Below are 7,609 nucleotides of genomic sequence, written 5' to 3' on the forward strand. Positions count from 1 at the left end.
CGAGCTTCATACATGGGTAATGTAATTAATTCTTTTTAAGACTTTTGCATTAAAAATTAATTGAAATATGATTTGATTAAATTGGGTGTTATTTGACTAGATGGGTCATGCTTAGCTTAGGTGATTTGATGTTCCATGCTTAACATTTACAAGCAATTTTTTGAGAATCTACTTTGGCAAAATAAGAGTCCATATAACTTATGTTTTGAGCGATTATTGTCGAGAATAATTCATTGAGCCCTATTTTATGAAGATTGGCCGAACCATTAGTCCCAGTACTCTTTCCCATATTGTTAATATTTTTTGTATATATTTTTATTTTTAAATCTTTACAAGTCCGAGCAACGAATCCTTATTTACCTCGCACGAAAAATACAACAACATCACCTTATCGTTTAGTGTTTGGCAAGGCATGTCACCTTCCTGTTGAGTTAGAGCATCGAGCCTATTGGGCTATTAAGAAATTAAACTTTTCACTTGACAAGGCAGGAGCTCAAAGAAAGCTCCAGCTCAATGAGTTGGACGAGATTCGTAGAGATGCATACGGTAGTGCTAAGGAGTATAAGAGAAAAATGAAACTTGTGCATGATAGGAATATTTTACGAAAGTCATTTTCTCCAGGTCAAAAAGTTCTTCTGTATGACACTCGCTTGCATCTATTCCCCAGGAAATTGCGCTCTCGGTGGACCGGTCCTTTTGTGGTCCGTACTGTTTTTCCTCATGGCGCTGTTGAGATTGAGACACCAGATGGTAGTAGTTCTTTCGAAGGTTAACGGTCAGCGATTGAAGCCCTTTTTAGAGCCTTTTCCTACAGGTGATGTTGAGGAGGTCCCTCTGGAGGACCCTGTTTACCTTGATTGACCATCGAGGAAATATTGTATGTTGTATAATATTTTTGTAGGTTTTTGGTTACACTTCACCCAGGTACTATCTTTCCGACTTCTCTCTTTAATATTTTCTCATGTTACTTATATTTTTGGTACTGTTCTTTGATTAGAAACATTGAGTACAATGTTAGATTTAAGTTTGGGGATGGGGTAGAACTTTTTGTTACCTTTTCGTTGCAATAAATAAACTCCAGAGCCTAAAAATTTATCCCTATTAAGGATGGCACTAACCAATCTAAGTGGATGGAAGCATTTTTGTTGTAGGAGTTGAGGAACCAATCTGACTAGATGGCAACATCTAAAGAGTCTATTCATAAAAGCACGGAGCTCAGGTGTTAGAAATAACATGATAGTTTCACCATATCTCGTTGAGTCCTTTTCACTTCTGTTTTTATTTTGTTTTGTTTTTAAACTATGTTTCTCTAAGTGATTAGGTGGGGCTCACGATTCAAGTTGTTACCAATGCTAGGGTGAATTAGAGTGATTGAGATATTAAAAAAAAAAAAAAAGACCAGACCATCAGACCAACTGGAATAAATTCAATAAATTCGACCACTGGAACCCTTGTATATGCCAGTTGTGTTGACCTATAGTTAGGATTATCAATCACTGGTTCCCTTGTATATGCCATTGTGTTGATATTAGTCAGACTAGTATCTCAGTCCATTAGGATAGGTTCATTTTGGCGGAGGACTTCAGACAGATATGAGAAACACCGTTCACCTAGTAAACATCAAAACCATCTATGTTTTTCTATATCCATCTTCTTGATCTATCCATGTGATTAGTTTTGACTCCGGATATTGATGTCCATAGTGCGACTATCTAAGTAGAGCTCTGTCACTTCATATGAATTTTAGTATGCTTGAGTGCAAACTCGTGTACAACAATTGGAATTTCGCATCAGGGTACTTCCTCCTGTAGTCAATAAGTATGCCAACCAAGGAGATTCTTTAGTGCCTTCCAAGGTTCTATGTAGATAGCTAGGGTCTGGAGTATAAAGGTTTTGTGGGTATACCTCTGGTAATCCCTCCGGAGACAACACTCCGCCACTAGGGACACCTAGGGGTTTAAAGGATTATTTCATACGCTAAATGCAATCGACGATGCCTGCGACAATGAGTTAGGATTTTATTTCTATTTTATTTTTGCTCGAGGACTAGCAAATAATAGGTTTGCGGGTATTTGATAGACACATTTTGTCTCGATTATATATATTGTTAGGGCTCATTTTTGTACTTATTATGGTGTTTTATTTATTTGTAGGTATTTTTGGCTAATAAACATTTTTGGAAAAAATTGGCTCGAAAAGTTGTCGGAAAGCACCCGGAGGACATCTGCTATTCGGGCTCTCACTTTGGATAAGGGGTAACCTAATTACTAAGGTTCATCCCATTTCCAGGAAGTTGCTAATCGCACTCCTACTCTGGATAAGGGGCAACCATCTTAAACATTCAAAAACCAGGATTTTGGCGGGGAAAAGTGCAGTTAAAGAACAGTTTTGGCAATCGTGATTTGGAGGAGTTTGAGGTCGATTAAACCTCTGATTTTCATAGGATAGACTCCTTATGGGTCTAGGAATCTGATATGGGTGTTTAAATCGATTAGACTGGGCTCAATCGACGGATTTTTCTCACAACAAAAAATATGGAAAGTCACGTGTGTGACCTGTTTTAGGAAATTTTAGAGAGATTAAAACGATGTAAGCCTTCCCAAAGATTTGTATCTATCTAAGGAAGAGTTTAGAATAAAAAGGAAAACTCAGAAACGCGTAGAAATCCTAAAACAAGAAATTGTCGCAACTTGGCTGTGAAGAGAAGGAAAGAGATTTTGGAAGATTTGGTAGAGATTTAATCGGTATTTTTGATATAAATAGATGTCTTGGGTCATATAGAAGAGGTGTCGAGAGTTTGGGAACCTAAGGAGAGACAGAGAAGAAGAAATCAGAGCTTTACCAAACTCTTTTTCTGCTGCTGCTGCTGCTGAAGAAGAACGCGAAGAAAATTGACGCTCGGTAAACAGGCAGAACAATGTCGTTGTTTAACAGCTGAAGAACATTAAGTTGTTCAGGGCAGTCTTATTTTAGGGTCTTAAAATCAGCGACAAAGCAACAGTTTTTTTGTAACAGTTCCATTGTAACAGCTGTTTTGCAACACCAATACACTGTTGCAAACAGTCTGTGTTATTACTTTTCACTCTTTTAATCATCTTTTGAGAAACAAACACACATTTTGAGATCATGATAATATGAGGAGCTAAACCCCATTGCTGAGGCGATAGAGGAAGCTATTTTCCAACAAAAAGTGGATTTTATTTTATCTTTTTATTTGCAATAATTATATGATTATTTGCCTTCAACTATTATTGAATATGATTTTTATTTGCGTGATTGTGATCTATTTTGATGGAGTATGCTTAGTTTTAAGACTTTCGATGCTTCATACTTGGTATTTACAATTATTACTTTTGAAAATCTACTTGTTGCAATATTTTAGAATCAAATTAAACAAGAAAATTGCATAAATATAAGTATTGGTTTAATCACTTTGAACTTGGAAAATAGTGGAATCTTAGCCTCAGTGTTTCTTTTAGTATTGATATCATCTTTGATTGAGTTTAATATAATTTTTAGTGAGTTTTCTATTTTAATATTAGAATTTAAGTCTAATTAATATCCTTTACAAGTCTGAGAATCGAACCACTTTTACCACTATCTACAAATCACATCAAATTTTGGCGCCGCCGACGCGGACTTGTTTTTAGGGTTTTAGATTTATTTTATTTTTTTATTTTATTTTATTTTATTTTTATTATTTTTGTCCTTTTTTATGTTTTTGGGTATTTATCTCGTGTCTACAGGTTCTGGATCATAAAGTAAATTGAGCCAAGGAGTTTGGTGATTTCATAAAGACTTGGAGCTAAAGATTAAAGCAAAAAGAACAGAAAAGAAGACAATTTTGTTTTAGACAATTTTAGTTTAGGGTTTGTTTATTTTATTAAAAAAAAACTGTATTAGGGTTTATTATTTTTGTAATTTTTCTTTATTTTTTTGGACTTTGGGACTTTTGGACTTTGGGACATTATTTATTTTTTATTACCCCACGGAAGGGTACTTTAAATATACACTGTTTGCAGAGAAGGAGGACAATTACGATATTGTCTCTGCACCTTGGGTTCGTACACTAGACATCGGAGTCAGTGGCCCGAGTCGACTACAACCGATTCATCCCCCGTCTGGAACGGGAGGTAAGATTCTAAACACTCGCGAATCCCCTGTCGGCCTTGATCTGTGTTTTCTTACCCTTCTAATTTAGAAAATTCTATTTTATGCCCGAACATAAAAGAGACGCACTAGGTAGATTTGTTAAAGAGAAACCCAGTAGTTTGAAACGTCTCGATTACCTTAATCTAGAAAGTCCGGCTTTTGAAGAGTCTGTTTTTGAACGTTCTTTGACTGAGGAGAGAATCCATGTTGCTCCGATAGCGCCAGAAATGGCAACTTTAAAAGCTTTGTTGAATCCAACTAGGACTACCCGTCCTTCGGGTATTAAGTTAGCTGAAACGGAGGCACCCTATGAACTGAAACCTGGGACCTTACAGATGCTCCCAATCTTTTTAGGGAAAGAAAATGAAAACCCTTATTACCATGTTAGGGATTTTGAGGAAATTTGTAGTACTCTAAGAATTAGAGGCTTGGATGATGATGCTTTGAAACTTAGGTTATTACCATTTTCCGTGAAAGATAAGGCCAAGTCGTGGCTGTATAGTTTGGACTCCGAGTCAATTGAGACATATGAACAACTTACATCTGTCTTTTTCAATAAGTTCTTCCCTAGGAACAAAACATCGTCTATTAGGACGCAAATATGCACATTTTCACAACAAGATGGAGAATCTTTATATAGGTATTTGGAAAGGTTCAATGATTTATTATCCCAGTGTCCTCATCATGGTTTAGAAAAGGTTAGGCTAGTTCAGATCCTTTATGAGGGTTTAGATTATTCCACAACGACCATGGTTGAGTCTCTATGCACTGGTGGATTTGAAAACCAAACTGTTGATGCGGCGATGGAATTTTTTAATGAAATCGCCGAAAAAACCCAGCAATGGGAAAATAGTAGGGCACCCCAGAAAACAATTCTTTTAAGTAGAGGAAACGTTAATAGGGTAGAAGGAGGCTATGAATCAGATGCCAAAATTGCTGATAGCAAAAAGGTTAGAAGCCTTAGAAGTGGGCCAGACTAGTGGTAGAGTGGAGCCTTTTTGGGAAGGCCAGAATATTGAAGAGCAGGCCAATGCTCTTTATAATAACACTAGATTTGATAACCGTCAAAAGATTGACCCATATTCAGAAACCTATAATCCTGGTTGGAGAAACCATCCGAACCTTTCGTGGTCTAAGGGCCAAAGTCAAGGTCAGTTTAGTAATTCTAATGCCCCCAGGTTTTGGCTATACTAAGAATCCTTCAGGACTAGCTCAGTTTCAGAATCAGTCATAAGAAAATCCTAAGTTTAGAGGAATCTCTCGCCTTGTTAACTCAGCAAACTGCAAAATTCAGTTATCCGTAGAACAGAGTCTACAAGCTAGTAACAGGATAGGACAAGAAAATAGTCAGGCTATTTCCGAGTTAAAAACCCAGGTTGGTCTGATAAGTGATTCTTTGAGAAAAAGGTAAGTTTCCTAGTCAAACACAACAACCCTAGAGGAGTTCATGAATTAGGTGCAAAACCATCGAATCAATTGAATGTTGTTAGAACCCTTAGAAGTGGTAGAGTTGTAGACAATAAGGTAACCATGCCCGATAGTGAACATACTGTAGTTCACCCCTCAGGATCTCACCTCTCAGGACCAGTAGCTGAAGAGACTGATAAAGTTTCTGATGATGTGAATTCGGTTCCTGAAAGGTCTGATTTTAGGCCTAGAGCCCCATTTCCTCAGCTATTAGTACCAACAAAGAAGGAATCGAACTTTAATGACATAGTGGAGGTTTTTAAGCAAGTTACCATAAACCTTCCCTTATTAGATGCAATTAGGCAAATTCCTGCTTATGCCAAGTTCCTTAAGGATATGTGTACGCGAAAGCGAAAACTTAGCGTCCATAAGAAAGCCTTTTTAGCTAGTCACGTAAGTTCAATCATTCAGAACACCACAACTCCAAAGTACAAAGACCCAGGTTTCCTACCATTGCTTGCACAATAGGTAACTTCCGGGTAGAAAAAGCTTTACTTGACTTAGGAGCCAGTGTGAACTTACTGCCATTCCATGTATACTTACAGCTAGGACTTGGTGAAATGAAACCTACTCAGATGACACTGCAGTTAGCTGATAGGTCTGTTAAAATCCCTCGAGGTGTTATCGAGGATGTTCTTATTGAGGTCGACAAGTTTATTTATCCAGTGGATTTCGTGGTCCTAGATACCCAACCTGTCCCTGACCCAGAGAACCAGATACCTGTGATTTTAGGTCGCCCATTTTTAGCTACGTCTAATGCGATCATTAACTGTCGAAATGGTGTGATGAGTTTATCTTTTGGTAATATGACTATGGAGATGAACATTTTTAATGTCAGTAAGCAACCTCATGAGCTAGATGACACATGTGTTGAGGAGGTGAACATGATAGAAGCCTTAGTTCAGGAGTCATTACCAAACATCTTGTCTGAAGACCCATTAGAAAGTTGTCTATCCCATTTTGGTTTAGATTTTGACGACGATAGCACTATTGAACAGGTGAATGCTCTATTAGATTCTACCCCTGTGTTAGACACTGATAGATGGAAAGCTAGGTTCGAACCGTTACCAGTTTCTGAGACCCTAATTCCTTCTTTAGAAGAGCCCCCAAAGTTGGACCTTAAACCACTACCCGATACTCTAAAGTATGTGTTTTTAGGCCCATCTGAGACTTTACCTGTGATTGTAGCTTCCAATTTGGATAGTGATCAGGAAAGTAGGCTAGTAAATGTACTTCAAGACAATAAGGAAGCTTTAGGGTGGACTATAGCAGACATTAAGGGTATAAGTCCTACTGTGTGTATGCATCAGATTCATTTAGAGGAAGACTCCAAACCTTCTAGGGAGATGCAACGTTGACTGAACCCTAACATGAAAGAGGTAGTTCGAAAAGAGGTGCTTAAGTTGTTAGATGCGGGTATTATTTACCCAATTTCAGACAGTAAGTGGGTCAGCCCTGTTCAGGTTGTTCCCAAGAAATCAGGTATCACTGTATTCCAGAATGATAATAATGAATTAATCCCAACCCGAGTGACCACGGGATGGCGTGTGTGTATTGACTATAGTAAATTGAACAAGGTCACAAGCAAGGATCACTTTCCCCTTCCTTTTATCGACCAAATGCTAGAGCGATTAGCTGGACATAGTCACTATTTCTTCTTAGATGGCTACTCTGGTTATAATCAGATCGTTATTTCCCCAGAAGACCAAGAGAAAACCACTTTTACCTGTCCTTTTGGTACCTTTGAGTATAGACGCATGTCTTTCGGGCTATGTAATGCCCCTCCAACTTTTCAGCGTTGTATGATGAACATATTTTCTGATATGGTAGAACATATTTTCAACTTTAGATGAGTGCTTGCATCATTTGACATTAGTGTTGACTAGGTGTAAGGAAAAAAATTAGTGCTTAATTGGGAAAAATACCATTTCATGGTTGAATCAGGAATTGTATTAGGGCACATCGTCTCTTCGAAGGGATTATATAGGTA

At 37.7% G+C, this 7,609-nt stretch overlaps 1 pseudogene; it reads right to left on the reverse strand.

Moving 5' to 3' along the window:
- Positions 1-4,743: 4,743 nt before the first annotated feature.
- Positions 4,744-4,843, reverse strand: LOC113325672 (annotated as a pseudogene).
- Positions 4,844-7,609: the final 2,766 nt, after the last annotated feature.

This window comes from Papaver somniferum, chromosome 11 (assembly GCF_003573695.1).
Source record: "Papaver somniferum cultivar HN1 chromosome 11, ASM357369v1, whole genome shotgun sequence".
NCBI classification, from domain to species: Eukaryota; Viridiplantae; Streptophyta; class Magnoliopsida; order Ranunculales; family Papaveraceae; genus Papaver; species Papaver somniferum.